Source organism: Camelus bactrianus, chromosome 1 (genome assembly GCF_048773025.1).
Source record: "Camelus bactrianus isolate YW-2024 breed Bactrian camel chromosome 1, ASM4877302v1, whole genome shotgun sequence".
NCBI classification, from domain to species: Eukaryota; Metazoa; Chordata; class Mammalia; order Artiodactyla; family Camelidae; genus Camelus; species Camelus bactrianus.
In genome coordinates this window covers 80,848,444-80,868,500 of record NC_133539.1, presented here as the reverse complement: position 1 = coordinate 80,868,500, position 20,057 = coordinate 80,848,444, and the positions used below count along the sequence as shown (strand labels likewise).

At 39.1% G+C, this 20,057-nt stretch overlaps 1 protein-coding gene across 4 annotated transcripts in view; it reads left to right on the top strand.

Annotated features, from left to right (window-relative positions):
* Positions 1–12,842: 12,842 nt before the first annotated feature.
* Positions 12,843–20,057, top strand: part of FNDC3B (fibronectin type III domain containing 3B) — a 312,085-nt gene continuing 304,870 nt past the window's right edge. For 2 of the 4 annotated variants that reach the window (XM_074367878.1, XM_074367872.1), the window contains exon 1: positions 12,843–13,006. The gene's annotated coding sequence lies outside the window, so the exon portion shown is untranslated. Of the gene's footprint in view, positions 13,007–13,774; positions 13,911–20,057 lie in introns of those variants that run through there. The other 2 variants (XM_074367879.1, XM_074367874.1) reach the window with 1 other exon arrangement.

The window sequence follows — 20,057 nt, the reverse complement described above, 5'->3', positions numbered from 1 at the left end:
TGGATGCCTGGGAAGTGTGTGCAGAACGAGGAGAGCATAATTAATACATGTTGACTTCACAATATTCCCTTGATTTGACTGTTGTTCAGTCGACACCTAATTGTCTTGATGATACTTAACCCATTTTTCTCAACTTCCCCTGTAAAGCTATGTATATTAGAGTTCAAAGTAACCTGTCAACTCAATAATTCTAGTAAAAATAAGAAAATGATCATAACGTTAGGTGTAACAGAAGAGGCAAACAATAGATTAATTGACTTTCACCACTCTCTTGACTGATTTGGCACTGTGGAGCCAAAATTTATATAGAAGGAGAGAAGTGCTGAGGAAAAGACCTTGGGACAATTTTCTTCACCAGAACTCTGAGTCTGGTCTGATTTGGAGCTCCTGCCATGTAAGCTCCAGAGGGACTTGTAAAGAGCCTCTGTGCTCTCAGATTATTGTTTTAGAGGAAAAGAGAGGTCCATGGAGTGTAGGAGACACAATACCATTTAGAGTGATAATACCTAGATGCAGGTTGATATTCATCCGGAACATACTTACATGGTGTGAAGGCTGATGTTTGTTCTGATTGGTTGGTTTCAAAGTCATACCCAGTGCTAAATATTTTGACTATCATTCTTGCCTGAGTTCAAATTAGTTTCCTCATCTATAAAATAGGGGCAATGACGATAACACTTTCATTTCAAGGATTAAACAAGGAAATGTAAATGAAAGCACATGGTAAGCTGTGAAAGAACTATAAACATTATCATTTATTATTGCTGATAAGTAATTGCTGAAGTACTCTTATTGACAACATGCTTTAGCTCTGATGTGCTGAGAGGTAAGCACAACAAGTGTTGACTGAGTAATCACCTTCAAGATGACTTTCTTAAAGCTAGGGCCTTGGGAAGAATGTGAGTTGAGAAAGATTTAAAGGTACCAAATTTCCACACAGCTGCCATTCTATTTGCAGTCTTTATATGCACCTCATGTGGAAGAGACAATTGTTCATATCTTGGTGTTTCCACATGTGTACAGCATCATCATCATCAACAAAGTCAGCACTGCTTAAAATTAAAGATAACAGTACTTAAAATATTGACAAATGCATACAACATCCTTTTGTTTGCATGAAGACTTAGAATGCTATCTTGTGCTAATAAAAGTCATAATCTTTCGATGGGCATTACCCTCATTTTATGAATCATGCCATAAAATGAAACAGATCTAAACTGTCCTACTTTCAGAAATATCTGGATTGCTAAATTTTTATTTACTTTCCTAAATGTGCAAACTCTGATTTCAAATGCCATATATATTTTAAAACAAAGACAGAAAGGTAGGGTAAAATAATAGAGTTAATACAATTCTAACTTAGTAATTCAACAAATGTTTACTGAGCATCTATTATTTGCAAGGCAATGCTAGACATTTTGGAATAAACTAAGACCTGTAAGATATCAATTATGCTTTTAGTCTAGTTGTTCTTGAATGTATATTTATGATTAATTTTATTTGTCAACCTGGCTACTCCACAGAAGCCAGATATTTGCTCAAACAACAGTCTAGATGTTGTTGTGAAGGTATTTTTTAGATGAGTTCACATTTAAATCAGTAGACTTTGAGCAAAATGGATTACTTTCCATAATGTGAGTGGGCCTCATCCAAACAATTGAAGGCGTTAAGAGAAAAGAGGGTGCCCTCCCCCAAGGAAGGGAGAGTCTGCCTTCAGACTGCTTTCAGACTCAATCTGCAACATCAGCTCTTCCCTGGATCTTCAGTCTGCACCCCCGTAAGCACATGAACCAATTTCTTAAAATCAACTTCTCTCTGTCTCTCTCAATGTATAAATAGATACATATATCCATCCTATTGGTTCTGTTTCTCTGGAAAACGCTGATTAATCAAATACAGTACATAATCAAACTATACATTTATTTCTCAATGTGTGATAATCTCACTTAGATTACAGATTCCTTAAGGAGAGGGTTGTTTAAATTTATACTGTCTTCCTTAGAATAATTAAAATACAGCTGAACGGTAAATATTTAGTTAACACATCAAAAGTAAGTGAAAGAACATTAACATACACATAAGCATAAACATAAACAATGTATTCTTTGATCCATCACATAAAGACTATGGAATTTTAAAGATGATTACAGTTGGTTTTATTTGTCTAAGTGTTATTACAGTTCAGGAATTTTAAACAGGACTTGGCCTAAACGGTTTCATTCTAACCCTAATTATTTTTCCCTCCCTCTAGTTTGAATTGGTTTCTTGTCACTTGAAGCCAAAATAGTCCTAAGTAATATATCTCCCTCTCATAATGCTAGAATAGCATATAATAAACCAGAGATAAAATAGGTCCATTAAAATAAAGAAAAAATGAGTATGAGTTATACAATATAAAGGGACGAAGAATGGTCTTACCAGAAATCCTAGGCTAAGGATAATTGTTATAATTTGGAATAAAATTTATCTCTGACTTTCTTGGCAGCCAAGGCAAAAAAGAATCTCAATAAATTACCTTATTCTCATTGTCAAATAAAGGAAGCCTATTGCTTCATCAAGAAAGATATATTTTTGCTTGAATCAAACTGCTGGAATAAGAGAAAGCTGTTAGGGATTTTTCATGTAAGGGGCACTGAAAGAGAAGAAAATGAACTTACAAGTATTTATTTCAATAAATTACTTATTATAGGCAGAACATAAATGTGTCCATTAAATATCAGCCTCTATTTGTGTTATACACATCAATAATAATTCATTCACAAACTAATACTTTATAAAAAACCACATTGAGTATCATGTTCCAGTAATAATTTTATTTTGACCTGTCTCTTATTTAAACTTTCATGGCATGATCCTATGACTGATAACTCAAGGTGGCCTGATTCACAGTTAGATTGATTAGGGATGTTACAAATCAAGGGGAGATCAAATTAACTGAATACTTAGCTATCTCCTCATAGGCCTGACCCTGTCAATGCCATATATAATTCTGATATAAGATGTATGATAACATTTCTTTTCTGATAAACTTTCTTCATCATCGTAATGTCGTGAAATTTAAAGATGTCTCCTAGTCTATCTTACCAAACAGTGCAACATTCCCTTCTACAGCTCTACAACTATTGAATAGTTTGCATGTGGGTAGTGAGAGGAAATAAGAATGAATCACCAGGCGCCACATAAGCTCATTCAACCAAAATATATCAGGTTAATGTTATGGTTGTGAGTCCTAAACTAGCAGATACTGTGTTATCTTTATGGACAAAGTAGGATTGTGTTTGATCTATCAAATACATTATACTAGTTAATTCATCCATAGAATCCCAGAAAGTTAGAGGTAAAATGGCCTTAGATGTCATCTTACTCTATAGATACGTCAGATAAGAAGCCTGAAACCCAGAGAGGTAAAATTGTTTTCCTGAGATTATACAGCATGTCTAAGCAATAGTCCAGAGCCTGGACCATTCACCAGGCTCTTTCTATTAGGTAAGGTTAACAGTACCAGATTTTACTTAATACTATACCTTCAACTGAGGATGGAGCATAAGTGGTAACTCCTAGGGCAACTAATTTGCTCATTCCAGGGATATTTGTCTGGAATATAGACATGAGTCTAAAGTTGGGGTTGTGTCTGAGCATCTCTGGTGGGTTGGTGGGCAGACCCTTGGGACTCTGGAAAAGATCTCATGCTCAGTGAAGGGAGTTGTGCCAGGAGTCGTGCCAGGAGTCAGTTTGGTAACACTGCCTCAGTCTGTAGAGGGGACTGAGAGGGGAGTAGTAACTATGAGCATGCCATGGCTATGACTTGGGTTCTTCCTGCTGGTGACCTTTATATCTGTGTTCTAAGGATGCAGAAGAGCAGAAAGTAAAAATTGAAAAATATTTTTTCTACTCCAAACTTTTTCTCACTTTCAATAACAAATAAGTGGGTTTTTGTCATCTTTACTGGCACCACCCTAGTTTGGACCACTGTCATCTCTCTCCTGACCCACTCTAATGGGCCTTCCTTCTTCTAATCTAGTCCTTACTGTACAGGGCTCATCAACCAGGCAGAGAAATCATTTATAAAAGAAAATCAGATCTTAGAAAATGGAGAACAAACTAAGCCCAAAGTTAACAGAAGAAAAGAAATAAATATCAGAACAGAAAAATAACAGAAAAAGTCAATAAAAGTAAGAGCTGGTTTTTTGGAAAAAAAAATTAACAAACCTTCAGCTAGACTAAAAAGAAGATTCAAATAAATAAAATCAGAAATAAAGGAGGAGACACTACAACTGATACTATAGAAATACAAAGACTCAGAAGAGACTACTATGAACAGTTATACACCAACAAATTGGATAACGAAAAATGAATAAATTCCTAGAAACATACAACTTACTAAAGTTGAATCATGAAAAAATAGATAATCTGAACAGGCCAATAAAGAGTAAAGTATAATTGAATCAATAATCAAAATCTCCCAACAACAACAAAAAGCCCAGGACCATATGATTTTCCTGGTGAATTTTACCAAATATTTAAGGGAGAATTAATGCCAGTCTGTCTCAAACTCTTCCAAAAAATTAAATAGGAGGGAACTCATTTTGCGAGGCCAGCAGTACCCTGATATGAAAGACAAGTAAAGATACTCAAGAAGAGAAAACTATAGGCAAATGTCCTTGATAAATATAGACACAAAAATTCTCAATTAAATATTAGGAAACTGAATTCAAGAGCACATTAAAAGGATCATACACCATGATCAAGTGGGATTTATCCCTGGAATGCAAGTATGGTTCAACATAATCAATAAGTGTGATGCACCACAGTCATAGACTGAAAGATAAAATCATATGATCATACCAATAGGTACAGAAAAAGCATGTGACAAAATTCAACATCTTTTATGATAAAAATGTTCCCAAAATTGGGTATAGAAGGAATGTATCTCAACATAGTAAAGGCCATATATGACAAGCCCAAAGCTAACATCATACTCAATGTTGAAAAGTTGAGACCTTTTCTTCTAAGATCAGGAACAAGACAAATGTGCTCACTCTCACCACTCCTATTCAACATGTGCAGGAAGTCTTAGCCAGAGCAATTAGACAAGAAAAAGAAATAAAAGACCTCCAGTTTAGAAAGGAAGAAGAAAATTGTCTCTGTTAGCAAATGATAAGCTCTTATATAGAGAAAATCCTAACAGCCACCAAAAAACTGATAGAACTAATAAACAAATCCAATAAAATTGCAGGTACAAAGTCAATATACAGAAATCCATTGTGTTTCTACACAACAGCAACAAAACATCTGAAAAAAATAAATAAAGGAAACATTCCCATTCACAATAAACAGCATCAAAAACAATAAAATGCCAAAGAATAAATTTAATCAAGGAGGTAAAAGGTCTGCACACTGAAAATGATAATATAGCTTTTGTTGAAAGAAATTGAACAAGAAAGCAATAAATAGAAAGATATCCCCTGTTCATGGATGAGAAGAATTAATATTGTTAAAATATCCACACTAACCATAGTAATCTACAGATTCAAGACAATCCTTATTAAAATTCTACTGATGTTTTTCACGAGAATAGAAAAAAAGTCTTAAAATTCATATAAAACCATGAAAGACCTTGACTAGCCAAAGCAATCTTGAGAAAGAAGAACAAAGCTGAAAGCATCATACTTCCTAATTTCAAAGTATAGTAATCGAAACAGGATGGTATTGGCATGAGTATAGATATATAGACCAAGGGAACAGGATTCAGAGCCCAGAAGTAAACACTTACATATATGGTTAACTAATATTTGACAAAGCAGCCAAGTATACCCAATGGGGAAACTATAGTCTCTTCAATAATTGGTGTTAGGAAAACTGGATAATCACAGAAAAATAAAATTGGACCCTTATCTTACATCACTCAGAAAAATTAACTCTAAATGAATTGAAGACTTAAACATAAGATCTGAAATCATAAAACTTCTAGAAGAAAACATGGGGGGGGACTCCTGGATATTGGTCTTGGCAACAGCTTTTTGGATATGACACCAAAAGCAAAAGCACCAAAAGCAACATTAATAAGTGAGAGAACATCACACTAAAAACCTTCTGCACAACAGAAGAAACGATCAACAAAATGAAAAGCGACCTATGGCAGGGAAGAAAATACTTGCAAACCATATATCTGATAAGGGGTTAAGATCCAAAATATATGAAGAACTCAAACAACTCAATAGCAAAAAACCCAATCTTGTTATAAAGTGGGCAAAAGGAAATAGACATTTTTTCCAAAGAAAACATACATATGGCCAATAGATACATGAAAAGGTGCTCAGCATTACTAATCAGGGAAATACAAATCAAAATCACATGAAATATCACTTCACATTTGTTAGAATGGCAATTATGAGAAAGACAACAGATAACAAGGGTTGATGAGTATGTGGAGAAAAGGTTATCCTCACGTCCTGTTGGTGGGAATGTAAATTGGTGAAGCCACTATGGAAGATAGTATGGAGGTTCCTCCATAAAAGTTAAAAATAGAAAATAAAAGTTAAAAATAGAACAACTATATGATCCAGCAATCTCATTTTTGGGTATATACCTTAAAAAAATGAAATCAGAATCTCAAAGAGATATTTGCACTCCCATATTCACTGCAGCATTATTCACAACACCTAAGAAATGGAAGCAGCGTAATTGTCTGTCTACAGATGAACTGATAAAGAAGATGTAGTATATACATATATGAGATGGAATATTATTGTCATGAGAGGTAAGGAAATCCTACCATTTCTGACAATATAGCTGGAACTTGAGGGCACTATGCTCAGTGAAATGTCAGACAGTAAAAAACAAATATGGAAAGATTTCACTTATATGTGGAATCTAAAAAAGACAAAACAAAGAAAAGACATAACGAAACAGAGTTACAGATGCAGAGAACAAACAGGTGCTTGCCAGAGGAGAGGGGTGTAGGGGAAGGAAAGAAATAGGTGAGGGAGATGAAGAGATACAAACTTCCAGCTGCAGAATAAATGAGTCTCAGGTATGAAATGTACAGCATGGGGAATATAGTCAGTAACTATGTAAATCTTTTTATGGTGACTTGTTACCTAAATTTATCATGGTGATCAGTTTGAAATGTATAGAAATATCACATCACTATTTTGTGTAACAGGAACTAACATAGTGTTGCAGGTCAGTTATATTTCAAAAACAAACAAATTAACTAACTAACTAACTCATAGAAAAAGAGATCAGATTTGTGGTTACCAGAGGCAGGGGTAGGAGATGAGGGCAGGGGAAATTGGATGAAGGTGATCAAAAGGTACAAACTTTCAGTCGTAAGGCAAATAAATACTAGGGATGTAATGTACAACATGATAAGCGTAATTAACACTGCTCTATTTTATGTATGAAAGTTGTAAGAGCGAATCCTAAGAGTTCTCATCACAAGAAAAAATTTTTTCTGTTTCTTTAATTTTGTACCTGTATGAGATGATGGATGTCCACTAAACTTACCATGATAATCATTTCTTGATGTATGTAAATCAAATAATTATGCTATATACCTTAAACTTATGCAGTGTTGTATGTCAATTGTATCTCAATAAAAATGGAAGAAAAAAAGAGAAGAAAAACTGGAAAAAAAAAAAAAAAGACCATGAGATATTAGAAGCTAAGGACCCTCTATTTGGTGATCAATGTAACAGAGTTTGTAAGAGAGAGAGAGAAGTGAGTTTGTCTGGCCTTACGGGGTAACCAAGTTGGGCTCTCCATGGTTCTACCAACAGTAGAAGGCTCAGTACAGTGGGAAGTGCCATTTTAGCTGCCCCGGTTGGGTTAGTAAGTTAGGGTTAGTAAGTTACTGAAGCAAGCTGAAAAAACATGCTCATAAACTCACAGGAAACTTCTAGAAAGGACCAGGAAAAGTACAAGGGTAGTAAGACGTCCTACAGTAATGGTTGCTGCCAGAGTTAGAGAAAGAGTATATATTAATGTTGATGTGATCAAAATTTAATTCCCTGGGTTACGTTGAGGTCTGGGACACACAGATGATGGGTGAAATATCAATGGGTATGCTTCCAAGATCTAAAGGAAATATTGTGGTAACTACACAAAAGAGGAGAAAGAATTTCAATATGATATCCAACTATTTACAAGCAGAATGGGCCCAGTTGGCTCTGCAGTAAGTTCACTTTTTTCCAATTCATTGTTTTCTGGTCAAATCTCAGAATCTTTTCTTGACTAAAATGGTTTGTGTCTGAGGCACTTAGCCTGACCTAAAAACATTTCTTTGCTTCATTTCCCCTGAAGGACACATATATCTATATCTGTATCTGTATCTATATGTATATCTATATCTACACTTATTTCTATCGAGGGCAAGTTTCGAATGTGTTTGAGGAAGATAATATTTAGCACACCTGGTGTGAAGAGGCCCAGGTATCACACAGCAGTCTTGACCTCTTAGGAAGAGAAAATGACCACAGGACTAAGTCAGGTAGGAGAGTGGGCAAGAGAGATAACAAAGACCATGAAGGAAGTCAGACCCAACTTGCTCCCCAATGGTGTGTGGTTCAGAGTAAGTCAGTGTGACAGACAGATTCATAGCTTTTGAAATAACTTTGCCTCAAATTTACCTCTAATTGGAGAAAAATTACTAGTGGTAGTTCTTGGCTTTGTCTTGTGCTTTATCAGTGACTTGGATAAGTCATGCTTGTCATACTCATCAATGTCACAAAGATGGGAGAGGTTGCTTGATAACAAACTCAATGTCAAGAAAGTACTAGGTAGGCTGGAATGTGAGAATGAAACTTAGAAATAAAATTTAACAAAATTAAATAGTCAGCATTAATTAAAAATCCATTAAATAAAATCAGTTGTATTCCTGATGGATACCCAGCTTGACAACTTTTCATGGAAGTAGCATGAGTTAATAGGATGAGGAGCCTGTTAAGAAAATTAGCACAATATTAAACTGTAATGATATAAGCATTTTGTCCAAATTAAAGCAGGAAAGGGTACCACTCCATGGTTGTGTTCTGATTATGCCTGAAATATTAGGAACAGAATCTGAATACCCAGCTCTCAGAGCTGTTGAACAAGTAGGCCCCCAGAGGCAGTGGAAGAAAAGCATGGAGAAAGATCTGGAAGCCGTGTAATGAGATGAAGAGTTCATCAAATCAGAGATGTCCATCCAGGAAAAGAGAACAGGTTTCACAGATATGGTCAAGTCGTTGGAAGGAAGTCATGTGGAAGGTGACTGTTTTTATTTTATCTGCCTCCAGAGGGCAGAAACAGGACCCATGGGGAAAAGTTGCAAGGAGGTGGGTTTCAGAAGACTTGGTTTAGACCTAGAGTTGTTGATAAAAGGCTGTCTTGGCAAGAAGCATTTTCCCTTTTCCTGCTGGTATTCAGGCTGGGCCTGGGTGCTTAGCTGTCATTGACATGGGAGAAAAGATTCTGCTTAGGGAAGGAGAGCAGGCTGAAAACCTTGAGGTCTCTATCAACCCTGTGATTTTATGAGCCCGGAAAGCCATTCAACCTCTACCTGAAGAGTTCTGATAACTGTGGGACAGATACCCTTGTTTGAAATGACTTCTAAAAACTTATCTATCTATCTATCTATCTGTCTGTCTATCTATCTATCTGTCTGTCTGTCTGTCTGTCTATCTATCTATCTATCTATCTATCTATCTATCTATCTATCTATCTACACCTACAATTTGTCTTGCCTTGAACGATAGTAGGGAAGGTGAAACTACAGCTTTGACTGGTTAAATTGTTTTGGGAAATGTGTTTCACTGCAGTTGCAATACTGCTCTTAGATTTTATTGACTGAGCTGGCTGTCCTTTAGTTCGTACTCTAGTAAATTCTCAGCACTCTTCAAAATAGGATTAATTGGCTTTTCATAAATGTTCATCAGATATGGCTCAGGACGTTAGAACAAAAAGTAGATGCAAGGAGTTAATGTCCTCCAAGGTCAAGATTGGGTTTCAAGATTAGAGGCAAGACTGAGCCTGCTGTGACAATCAGCAACCCCCAGCTACAGGCAGAGGAAGGATACTGAGACCGAGAACCTGACTGGGTCTTCTGGATATTAGGTATTACTAGAAAAAGTTTCGAATTTAAAAATTTTGGACTGAGAAGTATTACAGGTTTAATGGTTTGAGAGTTTTCAATGCTAGTTTCAAACTCATGCTTCCCTATATGTTAAAAGTGCATTTCTTTTGTTATGATGTAAGTTATGCAAGATCAGGAAGTGTGACTTTCAATCTTTTATTTTTTAATACGACTCAGCCTACATTGCATGGGCGATGGAAGGGTTTACAAGTCTGTGTATTTTGTCATAGGCCTTAACTTCCAGGCATCTCATTTGGATGTTAATTTTGTACTTGAGCAAGTCCTAAGCTGCTTTTGGAGCGAAGTAATGGCTATGGTTTTATAACTTAGGACCTAGGGTGGCAGATGACTTGGGTTGTCAACACCAGACAGTAATATTCATTGCCTTAGGTTGAGGCCCTCCTTCCCATTTGCAGACCCACCATCTGGGCTAAGACTTTATCATCTCCCACATATGTTCAGGGTATGCCTGTCTGACATGAACCTTGTTCTATATCCTGCTGCCAGAATAATCAGCTTTGAAATCTCCTTCAATCACTTCATGCCTTTATAACCCAGTGTGATGTCTCATTGTCTTTAATTTAAATCCCTCAACATGCAGTTGGGAGCCTTCTCAAAAGTCCCATCTTTTTCCTTGAATTTTCCAATTTTCTGTTCTATTAATTCCCTCCAGAAGAGGCATCTTCATTCATTCAATCATTCATTCATTCAAGGAGGAATCCATATTTATTTACTGAGTATCAGGTGCTTGAGGTTTTTGTTCCTCACAGCAATCTTAGCAGGGAGGCAGTATCACCCTTTAGTAAAGAAATGACTCAGGCTCAGAGAACTTTAAAAACTTGCCCAACGTCACTGGCTTTTGTCTGACTATAATTTCCATGCTTTTTCTACTACACCATACTTCCTCTCATTTTGCAAACATTTATTGGTGTTCTACTCTGTGCCAAAACTGGTGTTAGGTGTTAGGATAAGAAGACAAAAGAAACATTGAGATTATATATATGAACATACATTTAAAATTTTAAGGCATCTTAATGATTCTTCTTAATTACAACAAGTTCAGCCTAGTGGAAGAAATTGGCAGAAATAATTCTGTCTCCTGAATTTTTCTTGCCTACTTTTTTACCTCCTTTGCCAAGCCTGTCTTTCTACATTTGAATTCAAACTTCAAGCCCTCTGAAGTTTGCCCATTTATCTAGTATTTCAGATTCTTCCACATACTTTAAAATTAATCTATTCAACAAACATTTATAAGGGGGAACTATATTCAAAGAACAATGCTAGGTTGATGCTGGGGATACAAAAATGAACAGAACCTGGTCAAGTGGAAGAGATGAATAGTGACTTCAGAGCAATGTGAGAAGAGCTGAAAAGAATTATGAGACTGTGGGGCTATGGGGATGGAGGGGGTGATTTTAGCTGGAGCTCAAAGATGAGGAAATGATCTTCAGATAACCTAGAGGAAGAAATAAGCTTCAGACAGAGTGAAAGCATATGCAGAGGGAAAGAGGTGCTTGGAAATCATAGAGTTCAGCTGGGTTGGAGGTCATGGCTCACGGTCAAACCAGAGAAGCTGAGACAGGAGCTGGGGAAACACTGCTGTTTTTTTTTTTTCTTTTTCTTCTCTTCCAATGCAGACCTATGACCTAGGATTGGACCCATGTTTTAGAAAGATGGCTCCAACAGACTCTTTGAGGACATTTGGGGAAAGAAGCCAGTTAGAAGGAGGGCCCTGTTTGTCTGGATTCACCATTATCCCCTATATTTCAAAAAAAAGAATAGCAAATTCCAGAAGGAAAGGAGTTATTTCTCAGTACTCTTATGTACTTTGGGCTTTAATACAGTACTGTGTATAATAACTTTATCTGATAAATGGTTGTTATGTGTTATTTAGGTCAATGAAAGTAATACATTGCTTCTGGTCACTACCTAGTGTTGCTTTGTAGCCTAATAATTGAGGCTGAAGGTAATTATTTAAAACACCTGGGAAGCTAAAAAGTGAAGTGGCCTCTCTGGGATAGCTTCTACTTTCTTGTCTCCTGAATAATTTCAGGGCTGGGATGGGATGCAGTCGGTTAACCATTTTGAGTCTGTACAACAGGATACATTACATTTGACTTAATTAATATAAACTCAACAGTTATGTAATAATTCCCCTTGTGGCCTATGCATTGTGCTATGTTTGACAGATACAGAAATACAGATATGAGTAAGGAACAGTCTCTGTTCTTGTGAGCGCATATTGGGTGCTGAAAGGGGAGACAGACATTTTAACTTTGGTATAATAAAATCTGTTCGTGCTATGTTTACCGTATGAACAATGTGTTGTGGGAAATAGAGAACGGAGTGACAAAAGAGCTCACAAAGTTGTGAGGATTAAAAAATTGTCAATATATGTGTAAATGAAAAAATAGTCTTAGTCTTAGCTCTGTGTATTACTCAGCAAACACTACATTTATATTGGTGTCGATCTTTTGCAGAACATATAGCTCTCACCTTTCAGGAGTTGCTAGTTCCCCTAAGCCTTAGACTTTTAGTCTGGCTGAACCAAAAAGAGTTTTTGGTTAGTTATGCAGGCCAAAGTGGGGAAAGGAGGATCCCACAGCAACTGCAAATCTGAGCTTGCGGCGCCGGTTATACTCGGCAGATTACGGCAGTGGGCGGGACCCAAATCCCCATGTGGTCTCGACATCATTGACATGGCGGAATCCCCCATCTAACCCTCCTGGTTATTTGAGCGGCGGCGGCGGACGGAGGAGGCGGAGGAGAGCAGCAGCGGCGGCGGCGGGAGCAGCGAAGGGGCGGCAGGGAGCCTCAGGGCTGGTGGCTGGGAAGGCGTGGGAGACCCGGTGTGTGGCGCGCCCGGAGCCCCGCGTTTCAGCCCGAGGGAAGGTAAGGCGTGCAGGAACGGTAGCCTAGAGGGGACCTGGACCCCTCGCCTCCGCCGCCGGGTCCCGGCGCGCTGGAAAGCCCCGGCCGGACGCCGAGTCCGCCAAAGTGCGTGCCTGTCCCGGAGCGCTCCGGGCTTCCCGAGGAAAACTTGGCGCCAGTGTGCTGGGGCGCCTCGAGCTCGTCTGGGCACCCCGGGATCATGGGGCCCGGGATGGGGTCAGTCTCCGGTTTGGGGCCGCGTCTTGCTGGGCTTCAGGCCCCCGCCCGTTCCCTTAGCTGGCCAGGACTTGGAGGAGGGAAAGAAACGGGTAGATTCTCCTTGATGGAAAACAAAACAAAACAAAACAAAAAAACCCTTGGGCAGTGGCTCCCGGGTTCTCCCTCCCCCCTCGTCCTCCTGCAGCCATCCCAGCAGATTTTGTCCGAGGAATCCGCTCCCCCTCCCGGAATCTCCGAGGCAGGAACGCTGCCCGGGAGGGGGAGGGCGGGTGGAGAGGCCGAGGAATCTTCGACGTGTCACTTTCTGAGGCTGTAGATTTCCATATGGTGGAGGGAGGAGGGCGGGCGTGTGAAGTGGGGCTGGAAGTTGGGGCCGCCTCTCCGCGCCAGGCGGGGGGCGGGCCGGGACCTCCGACCCGGGGATGCTCGCGGGGAGGGTCCTGAGCCCGCGCCGGCCCCCCGCCCGGGCCAGGCCTCTCTGGGACACTCCCCGCCTCGCCGCTGGCCACCTCCGAGCGCGCCACGTCCTCCCTCCCTGTCCTGCCCCCCAGGCTCCCCCCGGGCTGGGGGCGGTAACCGGCGGCCGCGGCCGGACTCGGCGAGCCAAGCGGTGGAAGCTCGGGCGGGGGAGCGGGGCGCGGCGGGAAGGAGCGGGCGACCCGGTGTGTGGGCCAGCATAGTTTCGGTCAGTCGGTCACCCCGAGGGGCGCCCCGGCCGGGGGTGGGGTGGGCGGGCGGAATCCACGTCCTGAGGCGGTCGGGAGGGGCCGTGCGGACCGTCTGGTGCTCGCGGCGGGGCGGGGGCCGCCGGCGTGGGAAGAGCCTGTCACTCTGGGCGGAAAGTGGGGCCTCGGGCTGTGCCCGCGATCTCTCCCAAAGGTCCGGTCCCGGCGCCCAGTGGGAGCCCGAGCCCCGGGGCCCGGTGTCCCTGGAGACGGGGCTGGGCCGCCCGGCGGCGCCGTTGGCGGGGAGGCTTCCAGGAGTCCGCGGTTGGGGTTGGAGCTTTTCGAATCCCAACTCCTACCCTGCTATCCCTGACGAAGGGAAGCAGTGGCATTTTATCCAGACAGTGCCATTTGCGGACTTCCTTGAAAGTTAAAACTTTTTATTTTCTTCTCTCTTCAGCCTAGCGTGTTCTTGAAACAAAATTTGGAATTTGGCCGCGATGGGCCAACGCTGGGACCCCAGATCCACGCGTTTCTCTCTCCATCCCTGTTGCTTTCTAGTCTCCCTCCCCTTCTTCCAGCCAGACTTAATCATATTTTGGAACAGGCGAGGTCTTTTGTTGGGTGGGCACCCCCTTGATTGCTTGTCTATTTACTTTTTAATGTGCAATTAATTTGATTTGAATTTCCTCCAGTTTCCAGGCCCTGTTAGGGAAAGCTAAGGAAGAGGGAACACGCCACTTTTTTTTTTTTTTTTTTTGATGTGGAGAGAGGTGGGGCATTGGGAAAGGGGAGGCATGGTGATTGTGGGCAAAGAGTCAGAGGGAGCAGACAGACCCGGAAGAAAAGGAATCTGCTCTGGAATAACACTTTTTTTTTTTTTTTTGAGGCTTCAGGCCTTGGGCAAAAATGCACCGCTCTGTTCTCATTTCTACTGCCTGAGTTGCTCTTCATTCTCAAGTTAAATCTGTGCCTCTGGGGCCCTGGACAACGCCTGGGGAAGAGGCCCGCAGCCCCAGCCAAGAGCAGCCCGTGGCCCTGGTTTTGTACCTTGAATGGGGGCCCTTGGTTCCCCCTAATTGGAGGCCGCCCTGTTGGAACCATCGTTCAGTAAATTTCCTAGCTCCCGTGGAGCAGCTGTTAAGGAGGGTAAAGTCTTTGGGCTTGTTTTTGATCCTGCAAGGGGACCTCACCCATGAGGGTATAATTCTCGCTTTGTTCGGACACTAGAGGGTCACCCACAAGCTGGCTGAGAATGAGGAATAGCTGGTAAAAAGAAAAAGTCACTAAAAATGGTACTTAAACTCATACGTGCTTTTAAAGTGTTTGGTTTAAATGCTTCTAAGAAAAAAATTCTACGGAAAGATAATGTTCATTTAAAAGAGATGTTAAAACTGCAAGGTATCATCATGGAATAGGAGGTTGTAGCTTCTAATTACAGTATATACAATTTCAGAAAGATATTCCAGTAACCTTTTAAGACAGACTTTATAAATAGCTCACATCAGACCATGGGCTGTACTGGAGAGCCAGTCTTCTGGGGTTTCTGGAGGAATGCTTGGGATCAGTTAGGAAGCTAGCTCTTTGAGCCTAGGTACTAGTTTACTCTGTAGGAGTTTGTGCTCCTTTTCCTTAACAGCTCATTTAACGTGGTGGAATTTGATAGCGTCCTTGGAACCTAAAACCCGAAGAATTTCCCAACTTTACAGTTTTAGGAAAAAGAGGCCCAGGGAGGGGAAGTGACTTGTCAGCACTACTATCATAGATTAAAATCCAATACGGGATTGTATTAATAGCTACTCTTTCTTGGATATCTAATGGGTACTAAGTACTATGTATTGTGCTTTTTTATGTATTATCTCATTAAAATTCTAATAGTCTTTCAATTTAGCTGATGTTAAGGACATTTTACGGACAAGGCATTGAGGTTCACAGAAATTTAGTGACTTGCAGAAGACCACATAGAATTTTCTTTGATTGTGGAAATGGTTCTGTATCTGTGCTGTCCAGTGTGGCAACCACTAGGCACGTGTAGCTGTTGTACCATTTGAAATGTGGCTAGTTTGAGGAACTGTGTTTTAAATTTTATTTACTTTTAATTATTTTAAACTGCTACTCGTGGCTAGTGGTTAGTTACCATGTTGGAGAACACAATGTAGACCTTTCTGACTCCCAAATCTATTCCTATTTAACTGGGTCTTACTGCTTTTTAGATCTCGTAGTTCACTTTTCTTTCTTCCATACTACTAGAAGATGCTTACGTTCAGCTCTTAAGTGAACTCTAAATACTGAATTAGTGATAGCTCAAAAACAAACAAAAAATGTTTTTTTTTTAAATGCTTGCACGTCATAGTAAAAACTCATAGACACTTTCAGTGACACTTCCTTGTGTGGTTGAAATAATTGCTATAAGGGAATCAGAGCTTATTGGTTATTTTAGTGTAATAAAAGGTTATAAGGAGGAGGCAGTATGAAGAATCACTATTGGGAAGTTAAAAAAGAAAATGACCCCAACATCCATGCTTACCTCTTCATTGGTGATTCTTTTTGTCTTTATAAGTGTCAGGTAAATAATACAACCAAACCATCACTCACTTTCCTTTGTGTAGCTGCACAATTAATCTGAAGAATTAAAGTCATTGCTTTACTACCAAAGAATAAAATTTAAAACACTAGATTGTCTATGAATTGGGAAGAATATGTTTAAGATTGACACAGACAGCAGGAAAGATTCTTTTGGTGGCATATGGTCAAATAGTTTTCTGATTAGTGGATTTAATTTAAATCTGTTGCATTTCAGAGTTTATTTGGTAGAAGGAATTTCAACAACTTTGATTTTTATATGAAATAGTGAAAACTCCAACTCATGTTAAAGTTAAGCATTCATTTATCTGGATTTCATCCATAAACAAACTAACAATACTTTTTTCTTTCCTTTTTTTTTCCTCTTTGCATGTTGCTTTCAAGAAAAGACAGTGATAAAATAGTCTTTTTATTAGGATTTTTAAAGAGGTGACTTCCAGGTTCCCTATAAATATATCTGAATCTGCTGTACATTTCATAGTTACTGTACTGCCCAGGGATAATTGCAGTTCATAATCCTGACCCTAGAGCATTAGACGAACCTAAAAGACCTACACTAGTAAATCAGCTTTAAATTGCTCTATATTATTTTAGTGTTCTGTGGATTGCAGGGCCTCTAGCTCTGAAAATTGTAAGTTCAACCGAAAATGAGGCATCAGTTAATGAGACTGTTCAGAGAGCTGAAAAACTCTGTTCATACCCATTCCTGACTATTGGGATCATAGTTATTTTCAAAGAACCAACATAAAAACCGTGTTATAAATAGGAGTATAGTGTTCTTGTGTATGTGACAAACAGAGGAAACATGATTTGACTCGTGTAGTTCTGTTTGTAGGACATCAAGGTACTTAAAACAAATGAGAGAGAATTTTACAAGATGTTGAAATTATGGGCAAAGATTAGAAATCTTATACACCCTAGTGAGGGTCACATCTGAGTTATCAGTTTGAAATCAGAGTATCTTTTCAACCTATCTGTGTTTTCACTTTAGAAATCGTGATTACCTCTTATTCACTTTAACGAGGTTAATCCATTCAATGAGAGTTTTTTGTGGTGAGACGTTGTTTTTAAGTAAACCTTAATTCTATCCTTAACAGCTGTTGGGAATGCACTTAAGTGTTTGAGGAGAAGCTTTATTCCTTAGTTGACTGGGAATGCTTTTGAGTATAGGAAAGTGTATTTTTTGCCTTAAAATGCCCACTATGGTATGGTATTAATGTGTTTTAAAAAGGCAGAGACTGAGTTACTGTGGCTAGACAGAGGAAGCTTTCTATGGAAGCCAAGCACAGGCTCACTTGAGAGGATGACTTGATGGTTGGTACTTGAACTCTTTGCAAGCTACATCTAGTGAGCGGCCAGTAGTCACAAGCTCATCCAGAGGGGAATTGTTTGTGGTGCAGGTTTAGTATCAAGGATCGGTATGTAGGTTGGGGTGGGAATTCGGGGGTTGGGAGATTTTTAAACCACCAAGTCTAAATCAGATAAGATAGACAATAATGATCAGCCATTATAGGTGGGGAGGTTTCTCAATTTGAAAATGGATCAATCCTCAGATCTTTTTCTTTTTTGTCCCCAGTTGAGATATGCAAGTTTAACATTCTGAAACACCTGGGTTGTGATTTCCTTGGCTGATGAGATGTCCTTGGCAATACTCACTGTCAGTTCAGGCACTGGCTTCTGATGTGTTTTGTTTCTATAATATTAAAACTGCATGTCAGTTTTTAAATAACTGGAGGGAGAAGATTCATTAAAATGGTATTGAGCCAAAGTTAGCATTTTTTGAGATTCCAGTAAGTATCTGTTTAAAATGTCCCTTGTATTAAATGATTACATTTTAGTTTAAAATGTAATTTTTATTTCATTCACTTGTTTATTGACTCAGAAGGCATTTATTGAGTTCTAGACTAGATTCTTTGTTAATAGAATATTCTTTCCTGTTCTGACTTTGCTTTTGGCAAGTGCAAGGCATTCTTTTGTTTACTTACAGGGGTATTTTGCTCATATTTTTGGAATGTTGTGCAGAGAACTATGTCTACCACCAAACTCCTAGAGCAGGATGGTGACAACTTCAATCTTTGCTCCTTTCTGAAATTTGAGAAATGTTAAATTTGAGTCACACACTAGAAAACCTCATGTCTGAGTAAGTGGATGTAAATACTTAAATGTTTAAAATTCAATTTGTATTAGAGTTTAAGGCGTCTGATATATCATTGTTTTGCCTCTGAAAGATAAGATTTTTATAAAGGCAACCAGTCAGAAAAATTTGCTTAAGCAAAGTTGATACAACACTAACTCATAGTGTTCAATTATGAAAAGCTTTCTGTTGAAATAATTGTCTAGAAAATGATCTTGATATGTGAGCAAATGTAGTATGTTTGAGAAATAATGGAAGATTCTAAAATCCCAGGAAATAACATGATTTAATTTATTCTTAAGGGGCTCAGTCAGATTCTACACAGCTGGTGAAAGAGGGTCTCTATAAAAATAACTCTCTTGTTCTGGATGTAACTAATTAGGAATTTGCAGTTATCCAGGCAAGTCCAGGATAAAGTTTGGCTTCCTATTCTGTATGAAAAGGTATTACTGTAACAAGTTTCAATAGCTCATAAGGGGGAATATTTACCTAATTAGGAGAACAAACCATTTTTAAGCACCTTGGAAAAAATCAGTTTACTTAAAAGCAATGTGGAACTGCAACATGCGTTCAAGTCAGTTCTAACTGAGCTTTTACTAGAGGTGCAGGAGCCTTTGTAAGTCTTTGACTGCCATGAAATAAATACGGATTTACTCATTGCTATCACTTAAACTGGGTATAGTTTACCGGCAAAAGTTAGAACTATATTTTTGTATGCAAAATAAATCATGAGAATAAGTGAATATCTACCTCCCCTATCTCACCCCACCCCCATTAATAGACTCCAACTGTGCCTATTGTTTTAATGGTTTTCTGTTGGCTTTTGTTTTGCTGCTTGTCTCTCATAAGCACTTGATGGCACATTGGGGAGAGCAGGTGTTAAAGGTTTAGGAACATCATTATTGCTTTTAGCTACCCATCTCCTCCATGTGAATTTGGGCAGAGTTGTGGAAAGTTTTGCCAGTGGTATTTAGATAAGCTCATTACACATCCTCTCTTCTGCTTTTACTGAAGTAAGATGTTCCTGGACAGCTTATTTCCAGGTACTTTGTGAACTGACCCACAAGAAGAGTATATTTCTTTTAAAATATTTCCAGAATATTTACATCCACTTACTCAGATGTGAGGTTTTCTAGTGTGTGAATTTTTAGGGTTCATATTGACCAGTTTTTACAGTATAAGTTGTAATTTTAGGATCCTTGATATATTCTTAGATACTACTCCTTTTTCTCTTATATTTTAAAGTCTTTTCTTTTTAAACCCATTTTATGTCTTCTATTGTTTAAGTTGTTTAAGTCATTTAAGAGGAAAATACTAAGTCTTCAGATATTGCTTCTTCTGACTTTTCTGTTTTGGTTTATCTTATCTCAGGAAAAAGTTTCAATTTAGGTGAATCAGAAAAATACTCAAAAGTATGTTGAATCGGAACATTATACTGTTTTGCAGTTGT